This window comes from Salmo trutta, chromosome 17 (assembly GCF_901001165.1).
Source record: "Salmo trutta chromosome 17, fSalTru1.1, whole genome shotgun sequence".
In the NCBI taxonomy this organism is placed as follows: domain Eukaryota; kingdom Metazoa; phylum Chordata; class Actinopteri; order Salmoniformes; family Salmonidae; genus Salmo; species Salmo trutta.
Window position 1 is genome coordinate 39,275,359 of NC_042973.1, and position 16,880 is coordinate 39,292,238.

Below are 16,880 nucleotides of genomic sequence, written 5' to 3' on the forward strand. Positions count from 1 at the left end.
TGACTCGAGGGCTGTTGTATATGTTCTAGTGACGTCAGGGCTTGGGGGGAGGGCTGCAAGGGGAACCTCCAGTAAATTAGAGTTCAGGCACATCCCCAGACGCCTTGGCCAGGGTCCTGAAAAGTTGGCTGCTTCCCCCCATTTTTTCATCTCCACTTTTCCGCTAAATTCCTGTTCTTCCCCTCTCTCTCTTCTCTGTCTCCCTCAATCCTGCATTTTGCTCCAGATGTGGCATTGTTTCGACCTATTAGTTTTTGACTGCGGCCTGCAGAAATGCAGTTCTGATGTCACGCTCTATTTAAAGGGAAAGGCCATGTGAACTTGGTGGAAGACTACTGAGAAGTGTGTGCCAAACTTTAAATCTGTATAGGTTATGTCTGTTTGTGTCTGCTGACTGCTGTTATGGCACGGGAAAGACAGGACGATGTGTCATGGACATGCGACAGCATTCAGTTCCCCTAGTGTTGAGTGAGGCTTCCGATGAAAGAGGGTACTGTGTCTTTCAGCCTGATTGTAGATCTGATTCTATATCATGTGTGACAACAACCATAGGAGTTACATAATCCATGTATATACAAATTATGTTGACACTAGCATATACAGTGCATTCGGAAAGCATTCCCATTGACATTGCATGTCAGAGAAAAAAAACAAGTCATGAGGTCAAAGGAATTGTCCGTAGAGCTCGAAGACAGGATTTTGTCGAGGCACAGATCTGGGGAAGGGTATTAAAACATTTCTGCAGCATTGAAGGTCCACGAGAACACCGTGACCTCCATTATTCTTAAGTGGATGAAGTTTGGAACCACTAAGACTCTTTCTAGGGCTGGCAGCCCGGCCAAACTGAGCAATCAGGGAGGTGACCAAGAACCCAATGGTCACTCTGACAGAACTCTAGAGTCCCTCTGTGGAGGACAACCATTGCAGCACTCCACCAATCAGGCGTTTATGGTGGAGTAGCCAGACGGAAGCCACTCGTCAGTAAAAGGCACAAGACAGCCTGCTTGGAGTTTGCATAAAGGCACCTAAAGGACTCTCAGACCATGAGAAACCAGAATCCCTGGTCTGATAAAACCAAGATTTAACTCTTCGGCTTGAATGCCAAGCGTCACGTCTGGAGGAAACCTGGCACCATCCCTACGGTGAAGCATGGTGCTGGCAGCATCATTCTGTGGGAATGTTTTTCAACGGCAGGGACTGGGCGACTTGTCAGGATCGAGAGAAAGATGGACGGAGAAAAGTACAGAGAGATCCTTAATGAAACCCTGCTCCAGAGAGCTCAGGACCTCAGACTGGGCCGAAGGTTCATCTTCCAACAGGACAAGAACCCTAAGCACACAGCCAAGACAACGCAGGAGTACATTCGGGACAAGTCTCTGAATGTCCTTGAGTTGCCCAGCCAGAGCCCGGACTTGAACCCAATCGGACATCTCTGGAGATACCTGAAAATAGCTGTGCAGCAACGTTCCCCATCCAACCTGAGAGAGTTTGAAAAGATCTGCAGAGAAGAAGCGTAAAAACTCCCCAAATACAGGTGTGCCAAGCTTGTAGCGTCATACCCAAGATGACTCGAGGCTGTAATTGCTGCCAAATGTGCTTCAACAAAGTACTGAGTAAAGGGTATGAATACTTATGTAAATTGTATATTTCTAAAAACCTGTTTTTGCTTTGTCATTATGGGGTATTGTATATAGATTGATGAGGGGGGAAAAACGATTTAATCCATTTTAGAATAACGCTGTAAAGTAACAAAATGTGGAAAAAGTCAAAGGGTCTGAATACTTTCCCGAATGCACTGTACAAGCCAATGATGTCATTGACGTTGAGATACCAAGTCAGATCTCTGAGTGTCTCTGAGTTAAGCATGCAAAGCTGATGGCATCTCTCGCAGCATCTTTGTAAAAACCACACTATCATTATGAATGTTGCTATATAATGAACTACTGTGCCTATTTTCTGTGTATGTACCTGTTAACCAACAAGAGTCAACAATGTATAGAAAAAGGAGTTGGCAAGGCAGCACAAACAGACCTAAGACCAGGCTAACTACTCTAAGCACAGTGCGACAGAGACAGTTTAGTCTAAATGGATTTTATTTAACCTTTATTTAACTAGGCAAGTCAGTTAAGAACAAATTCTTATTTTCAATGACGGCCTAGGAACAGTGGGTTAACTGCCTTGTTCAGGGGCAGAACGACAGATTTTTACCTTGTCAACTCGGGGATTTGATCTTGCAACCTTTCAGTTACTAGTCCAACGATCTAACCACTAGGGTACCTGCCGCAGACCACAGACCCACAAACCTTAACACAAATTTTCCATTGATATGAAGGCCTGATTTACAGTACCAATGATATTTAATTAATGTACAATATCACTACCAGCTCAAGTTGGGCTTTGTTTCGAGTCCATGCAGAGATGTGATCATAGTGTAATTGATAGTAAGTTGATACTGCAGTAACTATAGTGTAGTTCAATAGGTTGAGAAGTGCCCTGTGCCCATTTTTTTATGGGAAAGGATGGCATTGGCAGAGCATGGCAGAGGGCACTGTTTCTCATGATCGAGAGTAGTCACATGCTCCCTGCCCTGCTAACCCTGGCTCTCTGCTGTAATTGGTCCTGTCAGTCACTGAGTCTGGCACCTCATGCCACTGTGGAATGGGATAATGAAGCTCCCTCAGTATGTGTACTGTGTGTGTGTGTGTGTGTGTGTGTGTGTGTGTGTGTGTGTGTGTGTGCGTGTGTGCGCGCGCGCATGTGTGTGCGCACATGTAGACAACTCTGCAATGTGTGTATGTGCATGCATGCATGTCTAACTGTGTGTGTCTCTCTCTATGTTTGTCTGTATGTCTCTGAAGAATGCTTGATGTTATATGTTAATGACTCACACGTTCAATATTTAGGCTATAACAATCTCATTGACTGTCTTCCATAGGAATTGATTGTTTCCCCTCCTTGGGGGATTAACATTTCAAATGGCAGCAGAGGGGGACGTGTGTGTCCCCTCTCTCTCTCACTTCCTCTATGATGACTGAGCTGATTGTGCCTCTTTATTGAGCCTGTCTACACAGCAGAGGTCCCAGCTAACAGCAGCAGCAGCTGACTGGCAGGCCCCTAGCTAGCTGTCAGATTCCCCATGGGAATGTTCCCTTCAACACTGTTTGTGCTTCAAACACACATGTTCTTTCTGGGCCTGTCCTTGTACACCCTCTTCAAACATCCATGAGGGTCATAATGGCTTCAGTTCGGTTGGCCCTAGCTGAAAAAACCCTCACCGAAGTCCAAAATGAACAGAAACATCACAAAATGTCGTCATAATATATGCACAAACTCTTCCGAACTGTTTCGGCTGGGAAGCATGCAGCTGTTTTAAGGTGACAACCCCTGTGTGAGTGCATGTTTACCAGAAATGGAGTCTCTCTCTCTCTTTCCATTGTTCCTTCTCTTTTCCTCAGTTTGGAGTGAATGAAGTTAGTGAAGTGAGGGCAGGGAGTTATGGGCATGTTTCCATTCAGACATTCAGACATGTTTGAGTATACACACACATCCATAAAGCAGGGGAAAGCCTTACCCATTAAAACACACACACACTTTCAACCCCCACCCCCCGCTTCACCCGACACACCCATAAAGCCAGGGGAAAGCTGTGTACCTGTGAAATATAGTAATCAGCTGGCTGCTGTTTGCTTGGCCTCTCCCTGACCCTGCTCCCTCAAGGTTCTGCCTACTGCTGTTGCAGACACATCCATACAGGGCTCACAGCCTTCCACCATAGCTTGTTTTTCACAAGCATTGTTGCTCTAAGACACTCAGCGTTGAGGGTTTTATAAGCGCAGCCCATTTTGTGATCCCCTGGGTTTGAATGTAAAAAAGAATTAGTCTAAGAAAACAGGGGTTTGAATGTTTTAAAAGTATTGGAATCGATCATCGTTGTGGAATAAGGGTTTTGAGGTCTTGAAAGCCCAGGTGATCCGAGTTGAGGCTGTGAGGTGATCTCTCAGGTGTTCAAGGATGTTTGTGACTACCGTTTGTGTTGTACATGTTTCGTGAGCTGCGTTCAAGACATACCAGTGTGCCTTTATCAGGTGTTCAAGGCGGTTTTTGAACAGTGCTGTAGTCATCTAAAGAGCTGCGTTCAAGACATACTAGTGTGTCTTGGTCTGGAACAAAAACACTGTGTTCCAACAGCACAGCAGCTTAAATATCATTTGGGTGTTGCTGTTTTATGTGTGATGTATTTGTTTGACTGCAGATGTGTGTTTGGACGCAGACAAGCTGCATGTGTCCCTCTCTCAGAAACAGAAACACAAAGTGTCTTGGATGCTGTACAGATCAACGCCCCTGGGGTCAACATCAAAGGCACACACACACACACACACACACACACACACACACACACACACACACACACACACACACACACACACACACACACACACACACACACACACACACACACAGATCCCCCACCCACCTTCCCAAACATACTCTTTGACTGGCCTTGTCCAGCACTGCACCCTTTTCTCCTCTCTCAAATCTTCCACGTGACCAAAGCATAACAGTGTCGTCTCGAGGACCAGATGGTCAAACACATCTAGGTGATCAGTGCTTCCGCTCCACATTCTGTTTATGAGGAGATGTATATTACACAGCACACATCCCTGAGGGGGAAGTGTATAAACCCCACACCCAGCCCAGAGCTGGCATGGCCAAACATTCACAGGCTCAGTGTGAGGGGGAGGGTGGGTGCGGCGCATTCACACACACACACACACACACTTTTGAATGCATGTGAGCGCAACCGATCACATACACACTATAGACACACAACCATACACAGGTAGGCTGATAGTCACACACATACACAAACACACACAGAATATACAGAATACAAAGATTACGCATCATTCATTAAACAGAAAACTTTACACACAATTTATTCATTCATATATGCGGGGAGCAAACATTGCCAAGCGTCCTGATTGATCGGTCTTTGAACTGGGTGCCAAATTCACAAACTCTGTGCAGCCTACTTCATATGGCAGCGCCAGTCATTTCATTTCACCAGTCATTAGTTTTTTACACAGGACCTCATATAGGTTTTAATGGGTTTTATAGTAAAGACATGTAATTTAACTGTAAAAATGTATTACCTTTTAATGTGGCATGAACACAACCAGTCATGATGTTTTCATCTGATTGTCAAACAAATCACTTCAAAAAGTAGGTTACCTTCGCACGTTTGTCCAAAATCACCACAGCATCCGAACGATGGACTGTGCACCCGCCAACTTTCCTTCAATAGGTGAGGGAGCGAAACATTTTATTTCAGAAATTACATCATTTCTCTATCTAAGTTTGTACCAACAGATGTAGCCTATTGAATATCATTGTAGAATAGGCCTATGCATAAAATGCATCCTCCAATTGCAATGTCTGTTTATGCCCACACTTTCTTGTATGGAAGTGTGTATGCGGCGAATGTGTGCCTGTGTGTACATGTTATGTGTGAGTGTATGTGTTGGAGTGTCAGTGTAAGCATGTGTCAGTGTGTGGGTAGAATCCAGTGTGTGTGCATAGAGTAAAACATAGTTAATGCAGGGTCAATGCAGATAGTCCAGGTAGCTATTTGGTTAACTATTTAGCATTCTTATGGCTTGGGGGTAGAAGCTCTTCAGAAGCCTTTTGGTCCCAGACTTAGCCATTTTTGTCTGCCTGGTATAGAGGTCCTGGATGGCAAGGAGTTCGACCCCAGTGATGTACCAGGCTAAACGCACTACTCTCTGTAGCGCCTCGCACTCGGATGCCGAGCAGTTGCCTTACCAAGTGGTGATGCAGCCAGTCGAGATGCTTTCAATGGTGAAGCTGTAGAACTTAAAGTATATATCCTGCCTAGTGGCACCCGCTGTTGAGTTTTGGCTGCATGTAGGACTGTGGCAGACACGAAATTTCTTCAGCCGGTGAATGTCAAGCAAATAACTGTCGATCTCATGGTAATTGACCGTTAATTAACATAAACACATTTAGCTTCTCCTGGCTAATAAATCCATGTAATATAGCCTACGCCTTAACAAAAAATCAATTTATTTTAGACAGGTCTAAAGAAACATGATATGAAGAAAATGTAGTGTATTTCAGAAGAACAGAACAGCACACTGAGTTGTCCTTATGTTAGGTCCTGATGTGGCTATGCCAAATGGCGGTGGGCTACACTAGTTCCTTTAGCAAACAAGATTTGCTTATAATTCCAATTCCATGGCATTACTTTGTTATTTTTTATTGTATGAAGAATACAATTGAACAAAGCTGAATAAAATAGAAATATTGTCTACAAACGATTTGAGGGAGCTCGTACATGCGGCTATTCTGTGTTGAGCGGTTAACAAAGAAATAGTTTTTCCTATATGCTTAATTTAGAGTTATTCATGTAAATTTAGTTGTTCTACAAACATTGAGCTACATGTTTTGATTTTTAATACATTGTAAAGCTGCATGATGAGATTCTAATAATGATTTGAAAAAAGTTGCTTGAAAGGCATGAGCTCTGCTTTGTTTTTTTGCGCAGGGTGTACACACTCCAATAGTCTCTCATTCACAATTTGACAAGCACTTGATAATGCCTCGAATTTCACGGCGGCATCCCCTTTGTGGCGGTAATGCACGCAAAAAAATTCCAGGCCTTTTGCGGCCCAGAGTGCTGCGTTGTGCCCTTCTCCCTGAGTGTGCTGTGCAATCGGAAGCCCTCTCACTCACATGGCTCTCCGTCACGTTATCAGATCTTTCTCACAGGCTACAAGTGAAGACAGACACATTGGGGATGCAACTGCGCGCATCCTTATCTAATTCCGAGGTGCATATTGGAAGAATTGTCGACATGTACTTTTTGTCAGCCAACAAGATGAGTAGGTCTAACGAACAGCAAAAGCACTAGCCTATGTCAATCTAAACAAAAAATAAGTTAACATTTATATACAAATATTATTTTAATAAAGGCTTTAGATTTATAGCAGCATAATACAGCATATTTGTCACGGTTGTCGTCGGTGAAAGAGGACCAAAACGCAGCAGGTACGTGTATGCTCATCTTGAGAATTTAATAAGTACAAAATGAACACCAAAATAACAAACCAAGAAAAATGAACGAACTAACAACAACTAACAGTCTGGCCAAGCATAGGCTCAACACAGAACAATCACCCACGAATCACAAACACAAACACACCCCAATATATGGGACTCTCAATCAAACCAACATAGAAACACACTCACCAGACTACACATAGAAATACATAAACATAGACTATAAACCACAACCCCGGAAATACTACATCAAACACCCTTTAACCAAACACACCACCCTGAACCACATAAAACAAATACCCTCTGTCACGTCCTGACCAAACTACAATACTAATTAACCCTTATACTGGCCAGGACGTGACAATATTATTATAAAATAATATGTGATCATTGCTACAAAAGTTAACCTATTCTATTCTATGCAAGAAATAAATATTCCAAACATAGTCTGGGACATTTGTGGTATGCAATAGATCCCAAATTAATACAACCACTAGCATCAAAACACCTTTTTTATGCATTGTTGCTGACGCAACAGATCAGAACGTTTAGCTTAAAATTTTGATAGACTAGGCTATTTCTTCACATTATAAGCGCAGCAATGTGCACATGGTAGTAGGCTATAAGCGCACATGTTCCATTAAAGGAAAACACTAACATCAAAAGTTACCGCAAATGCAATTATTTATCTAATGCTTTTATAATAAAGGTGCATTTTTATGGTGAAAATTATCTTCCCCAAACTTGAAACTCACGCACTGTTTATATATGCCAGTTAGGTTCTACACCCCTTGTAGAGTGGATTCATGTGCTTAATTTTCAGAAGTTATTTGGCCACTTTAGTTGTGATACAAACGTTATTAAAACATATATGCCTATGGGCTAGGCTATGACGTGTGCGACTATGATTCGAAAAAGTCGCAAAAAAAAAGGCATTGTTTCTTATGCTGGGCATCATTCACAAGTGATAATGCATCATTCACAAGTGACAGGCTAATATTGTCACCCATCAGAATTTTCTTGTTTTAATCTTGTCTTTACACATGCACCTGTCTCGAAACAGGGACGGCGGGAAAAAAGACATGTCCTCTATGCACTTAAATAGCGAATGGAGGATGCTTTTCCCCATGGCTTATTTTGATGCCAGCTAGGTAGGCTATACTCCTGTTGTAAATATAAGCAATGTGCTTAATATTAAGAAAGATGAGAAATAAATATAGTAGGCCTAGTCTATAGAAAGCTGATGGGATCCTCGTCTTTTTATTAGTGGCCATCACATGTTTTCTACCGCTATTGCACAGCCTATAGAAATGTTGCTCAACATAAGCTCATGGGCTCTCATGAAGTGTTTGGTTAGATTTTCCAATACATTTGCATTAGAGGGACAACAGAGTGCTGAGTACCAGGCAGTTAGCAAGTTTGGTAGGCTACTAATGACCATCAGCAGCATCAGAGCTTGGAGAAGCCTAATTACCGTGACTAAACGGTCCTGTGGAATTTGACTGCCTTCATGACTCGTAACCGCCGGTGTGGCGGTAATATGGTCATCGCAAAAGCCCTAGCTGCATGCTACTTTTTTTTTTACTATTCAGCTTCAGATAAGAATATGCCTGAGGATGTGTTTTTGGTGTAAGGTATACTATGCTACAGTATATGCCATTATATTTGGTTCTATTATGAGAAAACAAATTAATCATTGTGTGATCTTGCGAGACATTTCTGTCGGCGCACGTCTCGGTCAAATACATTTTATATAGGGCAAGGAGGGCAAGGACAAGGGCAAGGAGGTACTGTAGGGTGGACCAGGCCCCCTAAGCCCGCCTATAACACCGGACCTGCCTGTCAGTTTATCCTCTCCTCACCACACTTCGATTAAGCCAAACGTAGTACAGTACTGTAGAGGGATGTGAGTGATTTGGATTGGAAAAGCACCAAGTGGTGAAGTGACGGGGTCCTTTTCAAGCTGTTAAGAGGGTAGAGATGAGAAGAGTCATTTGGAATCTATGCCTTATAGTCCTACTCGTCACTTCAAGATCATCACTTCTCACAATGGTGCTTGCTGTGTAAGGGTAGATCAAAGCTAAATCATTATCTCGCAAGATTGTCATGCATATACATCTGGGATGGAGGGAGAGAGGGAGGAAGGGAGAGAAGGATGGAGAGAAGGGGGAGAGAGGGAGATAGCGAGAAAGGGGAGGGAGGGAGATAGATGAGGGGGGAGAAGAGTGAGTGTGTGTGAGAGAGAGAGAGAGTTAGAGAGAAAGGAAAGAGAGTTAGAGAGAGAGAGAGGAATGGAGATAGAGAGAGAGAGATAGAGAGAGAGTGAGAGAGAGGGGGGAAGAAGGAATGAAGGAAAAGACTCCAGGTGTGACCCATCTGAGTGTGCTATCCCACTCTATGGAAAGAGGTGTGGTTTGCAAACCCTCCTTATATGATTCACACACATTCTTTACGAACCCACTTTTACATACTGTACACACTTTAACAAGACTAAATTCATGTTGTCCAAGCTGGAAAGATGGGTGGTAAAGAGAAAAAAGATGGTCAAATTAAGAAGTGGGGTAATGAACAACAGTAGCCTATCGTCTCTCTTTGTATTTTACCAAGCTAGAGTGTTTTCAAGTGTCTAACATGTAGTTCTACCAGCCAGAAAGCAAAGATAGTGCATCTGTTTGGATTATTTATTTGAGAGATTATATAGCTATTTCCCCTATGGTGGGCATGCTAATTGTTGCAGGGCCATTTAGTTTTCATCGAAAGCAGAAATAGTTTCAAATAGTTTAAAACCAGAGAAGGAAAGTGAGTTGTCATCAATCAAGCAGCCTGGATGATGAGCAACAGACCCTAAGGCAGGGCGCCGGATTAACTTTTTCTAGTAATCATTGTCATTACAATAATAGGATCACATTTATGTAAAGGTCAACGCACTTAACATTGTAGGTTATGTAAGTCATCACAATCAAAACCAATATGTGCCTGATATTTTTTGGCTTGTTTGGTTTGAGCTCTTTACTGTGATCTTTGGGACATATTTCTCACAAACAACCATGGTATGTGTGTCTCCCCATTTCGCATGCTTGCATACCTGTGTGTGTGTGTGTACATGTGTGTGAGAACCCCTATTAATGCCTCCTCTCCTGCCCTCCTGTCCTCTCTCTGTCATCTCTACATAGGACAGTGCATGGCGACTCCTGTACCCCTGCCCTTTAGCATTCAGCCTCCGTGCAGCGGTGTACGTCTCATTTCCGTTGCTGCATGTAGCTCTAAATGGCCAAGGATATGAGAAGAAAGAGATATGTTATGTGAACCATGTGTGACTCCCGACGCAGATGGAATGAAGGGCAAAAAATTGGGGAGCTCAAAGGATGCTGCGCCTCTCTGCCTTTCCATTCCTCCATCTCTCCATCACTCCATCACTCCTTACCTTCTTTCAGGCTGAAGCTGAAATGCCTGTTACCTAGATGCTAACTGGCGATCTATAATTAATAATAATTTGATGGGTGCTTATACGCATGTGTGAAATGGACATTTGTTGTTTTTGCATATCCCAACTCCCCCGAGACACCCTCGGAGAACTGGTCTGATCCTTGAGTCCTACTGCTTATATACAGATAACTGTCAAAATAAATGAAATGAGGGATACAAAGTATATCGAAAGGGTGTGTGTGTGAGAGATTCTTATGGGAGATTGTGGAGCGTGCCTGAGACAGTGTTTTCGACCACCATCAACAAACACCAAATGATGGAATTTCTCATGGAAGTTCCAGACACTTGTAGAATCAATGCCAAGGCACATTGAAGATGTTCTGGCAGCTCGTGGTGGCCCAACGCCCTATTAAGACACTTTATGTTGGTGTTGACTTTATTTTGGCAGTTACAGTACCTGTAGATAGACACACATTTGTCCCGTGAGGTTCAGTAGGTAGAGGTTGGCCCTTGCAACGCCAGGGTTGTGGGTTTGATTCCCACGGGGGACCAGTACAAAGAAGTATGGAAATGTATGCACTCATTAGTTGCTCTGGATAAGAGTGTCTGCTAGACTAAAATGTGAATGTGATATAGATAAGGTGTTGATCTCTATTTGGCTTTACTTACTCTCTTTAGGTCACACAGAATCCCAGTTGCTCTCTCTTCTCTTTAGGGCCCAGTGTTATGATATTGGTACGCATGGTACTTTCATAGTAGTAGCCTATACAGTACCTCTACCTGCACACTCATCTTCTGCACATTTAACACTCCAGTGTTTAATTGCTATATTGTAATTATTTAGCCACTATGGCCTATTCATTGCCTTACCTCCCTTATCGTACCTCATTTGCACAGACTGTATATATACTTTTTCTATTGTATTATTGTGTAAGGGGCGCGTACTGTCGGCAGAGAAGTCTGGCGCAGGAGAGCAAAAACTGTGTTTACAACGGAGCAGTTTAATAATAAAAACCACCGGATTCAGAACAAACAATCAATGGGTACAAAACCCGTCGCACACCAGATTAAACGTGCACATGCACTTACAATAAACAATTCCGGACAAGGACATGGGGGGAACAGAGGGTTAAATACACAACATGTAATTATGGTATTGAAACCAGGTGTGTGGGAAGACAAGACAAAACAAATGGAAAATGACAAATGTATATCGATGATGGCTAGAAGACTGGCGACGCCGACCGCCGCCCGAACAAGGAGAGGAACCAACTTCGGCGGAAGTCGTGACATATTGACTGTATGTTTGTGATTCCATGTGTAACTCTGTGTTGTTTGTGTCGCACTGCTTTGCTTTATCTTGGCCAGGTCGCAGTTGTAAATGAGAACTTGTTCTCAACTAGCCTACCTGGTTAAATAAAGGTGAAATAAAAAAACTGCAAAAAACAGTAGTTTATACAGTGATGAGTCTTCACACATGATGATGAAATCCATGCTGGTTAACGCTCTCTTACTTGTTATTCAGTCTTCGGTTGGGATTCATTCCAACACTTTCCTGACGTTCATGAAGATCATATTCACAGTACATGTTGCTAATGTATTTTACAATCAAGTACAATCACCACAATTGCAGTGCACAGGTCATGTATCTGCATTTGAAGAGTTTGGTAAATTAGCTTTTATTGTTTAAAGAACTTATGAAAAAGATTGGTGTGTTTTTTCACTATCTAATCATGGCATGGGGTTGTTCAATGACAGACATGTATTTGTTTAAAATCTATCACTTGATGGTTTAATTTCAGATGAGACAAATAATCATGTTTTTTTGCAAAATGCTATATATTCGCCTCACTATCAGAGAAATGAGTAGTACAGCTAGGTTTTACACAGTCAATTGTAACAAATAACTACATTTTTTAATAAACTGTACAAATGATACATTTGTGACAACAATATTTCAAAATAATGTTACAAAAATGAATCAATACAGTAATATGAGATCTGTATGTAAAACATTTACATTTGACATGGTAGTCATTTATCAGACGCTCTTATCCAGAGTGACTTACAGTTAGTGTATTCATTTTAAGATAGCTAGGTGAGACAACCACATATCACAGTCAAATACAGTATATGAACATTCCATTCCAGCTGAACAATGGATATATGTGACTCACCACCCGGATTCGGTTTTATGTAGCAAAATGTGAAATGGTGTTTTTTACATTGGATAAAAGTAGAGACTCAAAGCTACAAAATGGTATATCATACGCTACAGTTGAGGAACAATGGGAAAGTAATTCTGCTTTGAAAGTTGATCAACTTGTATACTCACTTTTGAGAAAATCGCCATTGAATGTTTTGGTATCTGGCTGTTGATTTGTTTACCTCTGGATAACATGAAAAAAGCCTAACCAGCTCTGCTGGCAACAATTTCATAACGTTTTTTTGCAGATGTTTACTGACATCGGCCAAATTCAACGGGTGTTGTACACACGTCACGTAACGAGCCAGCCAGCCAGCTAACATTAGCTAGTTAAACAACAATGAACAAAGTGCCAACAATGAACAAAGTGCCAGCAATGCCTAACAATGCCTAACATTAGGCTCTAACTAGAAAAGCAAACAACTCTGGGAAATGAATAATAATGACTGCTAGCTAGCTAACAGTACACTTTAGCTTAAGACCAGTGATGCCAACTTAGCAATTTTGATGCTAGATTTAGCGACTTTCCAGAATACCCTGGCAACTTTTTTTTCAAACAGCACCTAGCAACAAATTTAGCTACTTTAAAAAATGTATTTGGAACTTTTAGCAACTTTTGAAAAGTGACTCAAACGCTAAAATGCACGTATTTTCCCTCTAAATGACACAAAAACGATTTTCTTTGTCACACACTCAGTCACAACACACATGCCTGGCTGCAAAAGTGCATTGTGAGTGACGTCAGCAGCAGGCGCTCAGCTCGTGCACAGGCAGCAGCAGGCCAGCAGCAATTTCAGCATTTTGCAAATCATTGTTGGCTGACTGCAGCAGCAGTAGTACGGGTTCGACAAGCCTAACCCAATGAATATAGTTGGTCATGAATGTTTGATCTTGAACAGAACTTACAACATCATGTCTCAATCACAATTGTACAGCCAGAAGTACAGAAAAGAGTGGGAGTCTGTACCTGAACAAATGTCAAATCATATTTTTTGCCGAGATGGCCAGTCAATTTGAGTAACGTATTGTGTATTCTACGTAATGACGCAGTTTTACGTTATCATGCAATGACGTCACAACGTCATTTAGTAACTTTTAGCAACAAATAAACCTGCCTCTAGCAACTTACCCTGAAAATGAGTTGGCAACACTGCTAAAGACATATAGCTAGCTAGCTAGGTAAACAATGAACCTAGCTAGCTAAACAACGTTTAAGATCACACACGTCACGTAACGTTAGCACGTCATGTAACGTTAGCTAAGGAGCCAGCCATCTAACGTTAGCTAGTTTTGCAAAACAAACACATTTTAATACACACCTAAAATCTATGAATAAAACATCTGAGAACAGTAATATTTTACACACACATGAAGGTACCCATAAGCAATAATTTCTGGTGAAAAAACACGTGAAAAATTGGTGCATATAGTTTTGGAAATAAATTCTTCATTTGTTTGAATCCAGGCCTTGCTGCTTTCATACAGGTATGACATATATATAGGTATTTTAGAGAGGATTGACTCCAAATTTGACTTTTACATTATTAGCTCACACACACTATTTTAGCAGCTTCCCTTCTACATTCCCTCATATTGTCTGATATGAGTAACAGATAGATAGATTGACCAGACCAGATCGCAGCCAGACAGATATGTTATCACAGATGATAAGGGGAGCATCTCCCTTACCCTTTCCTCCCAGTGAGTGAGCGTGGGCCCGCAGCGGGGATGCCCTTTTAAGGCTGTCTGCATTGGGCCCTAGTTGTGTTTGTCTAGCCCTGGGATGGCCCTCCCGTTCCATGTTAACACAGTATTAAATCATGGCCATGTCCACAACATTATTATAACCTTGTTGATCCTGGCCATCCTATTGTTCCAACTCATCCAAGTTACAAGAGATATGCTGTGCATACCATAAGACACACACACATTAGCATAACCCATACCTCTGTGCATCTCATACTTCACACAACAGGGACATTATTGATTTAGCATCTTAGAGAAGAAGGGCTGATTTAGAATCAGTTTAGCCTTTTAAATCATAATGAATAAGATTACATGGATGTAGGGGACCTGATCCTAGATTGGCACTACACGCTGTCTTTATCTCGCGTGCATAATATGAGACATACAACCGGGTGCGGTCACAGCACAATACAGCCACTCAGCAGTTACAGTACTAGAACTGCAACACCGTTGCTTTAGTTTACAACCACCTACTGTAGCACATTGAGCCATATAGCCTTTACGATTGAGGGTTACGGCAAAGCAGAAAGCACGGTAGCTTGCCTTTGCAACTGAGAGACGCAGGATTGAAGCTAGCGTTAGTATTGTGTCACGTCAGGTTAAGGGGCTAGGTTAGGGCTACAAAATAACGGCTGAATAGAGAAAAGAGAGATGGTTTAAATGAAGCCCTGCCAACTATGAGGCCTATTGTCTGTGTATGTGTTTCAACGCACTAGGACTTCTAAGCCAGCTTCCTTTTAACCTTATTTACCTCAATCCAAGCATCATTAACCTCACCAGCCTATTGTGGTATGCGGTCGTGTCGGATTGAAGAGACTACTTTGAGGAACGAAGAACTAGAAGCCAGTGGCTTTAGCATTCTTTAGCATCCATTCTTTAGCTACTCTCAGTTATTATCAATGCATAGCTACTTTAATAACTTTACCTATATGTCATTAATTACCTCAATTACCTCGATACCGGTGCCCCCACACATTGACTCCGTACTGGTACTCCCAGTATATAGCCCCGCTATTGTTATTTACTGCTGCTCTTTAATTATTTGTTTTTCTTATCTCATACTTTTTTTAGGTATTTTCTTAAAACTGAATTGTTGGTTAAGGGGTTGAAAGTAAGAATTTCACTGTAAGGTCTACACCTGTAGTTCACTGTAAGGTCTATTCACTGTAAGGTCTACACAAATAACATTTGATTAAATTTTTAATGGCCAGCAGCTGATGACAATGCTCCATTTCTGTTCCAATTCTTCAAACATTCTTAGAAAGAACAGCCAGGTCCATTCACAGTCTCAAGCCCCTCCAGCCCTTCGTTCCCATACAAACTCTTGGCTGAATGAGGCGTATTTCACACACACACACACACACACACACACACACACACACACACACACACACACACACACACACACACACACACACACACACACACACACACACACACACACACACACACAAATCCTGAGGCGAGCGATGCAGAGCTTCAGGTATGCTAACAACATAAACGCTGTGCTGTGTTAGCCCCGGAGCATGAAGAGATTTTCCTGTTGTGGTTGCGGCCCTGAAAATGTAAAACCTGGAGGCTTTCAAGGATTGTCTTCCTTCCAACAATAGGAAGCCTAATAGCTAGATCATCTCCCGTGACCACAAATGCCTCTCTGTACATGGTACTTTTATTAGCAGAGCTTAAATGTGATTAAGGAGACTTAGCGTGCAGCTGAGTGATGTATGCAGGTGAGGAAGAGGGGCAGGGGACCCTATACTGTATCTCATGAGATCACCCTGACTTTATCTCTCTCACTCACAATTTTTTTTACTTTCTGTAGCTTTTCTCTAGCTTCTTCGCTCAATATTTTTGTCTCTCTCTTCTCCTCTCTCTCTGTTCCTCCAGACACAAACACAGCCCCTCCGTCTCTCATAACCCAGCAGGGTAAACCACCAAGACCCGAAGAGACCCCACACTAGTCCTGTTAGTCCTCATCTCTTTATGTCTTATTGTGCTACCTATGTGGTCCCGTCTCCACTCTACAAAGTCGTCTTCTAATGGGACACACTCAGAGGGTGGAAGGGAGAAGGGAGTGGAGAGGGGGTTGGAGCGGAGAGGGTAGGCCCAGACCAGATTGCCTGCTATTGGGCTTCCCAATAGGGTCCGTGCAAGACCTCTGCCATAGTCCTCCTCTGCATGTTCCCAGAGGCACTTTACTAGCATCCTAATTATTAAACAACACACTTGGGCTGCCACTATTCCATTTCATCCCCATTATTACGGAAGATAGTCGCCATTACTGCTGACATTCTATTTTCCACTAGACAGAGAGACAGAGAAAGACATAGAGAGACACGACAGAGAGAGAGAGAGAGAAGCCAGAGTAAGTGATATGGAGGAAGACAGAGATCCTGTGTTTTGGAAAATCAGTTTGCGAAAC

The 16,880-nt window shown here is 42.3% G+C and overlaps 1 protein-coding gene across 3 annotated transcripts in view; it reads left to right on the forward strand.

Moving 5' to 3' along the window:
• The window catches only part of LOC115152162 (uncharacterized), a 145,390-nt gene that overhangs the window by 70,883 nt on the left and 57,627 nt on the right, over window positions 1-16,880 (forward strand). Inside the window, exon 3 of one of the 3 annotated variants that reach the window (XR_003867433.1) lies at window positions 10,254-10,737. The exons of the other annotated variants lie outside the window; for them this stretch is intronic. The gene's annotated coding sequence lies outside the window, so the exon portion shown is untranslated. Of the gene's footprint in view, window positions 1-10,253; window positions 10,738-16,880 lie in introns of those variants that run through there. 3 annotated transcript variants of the gene reach the window in all.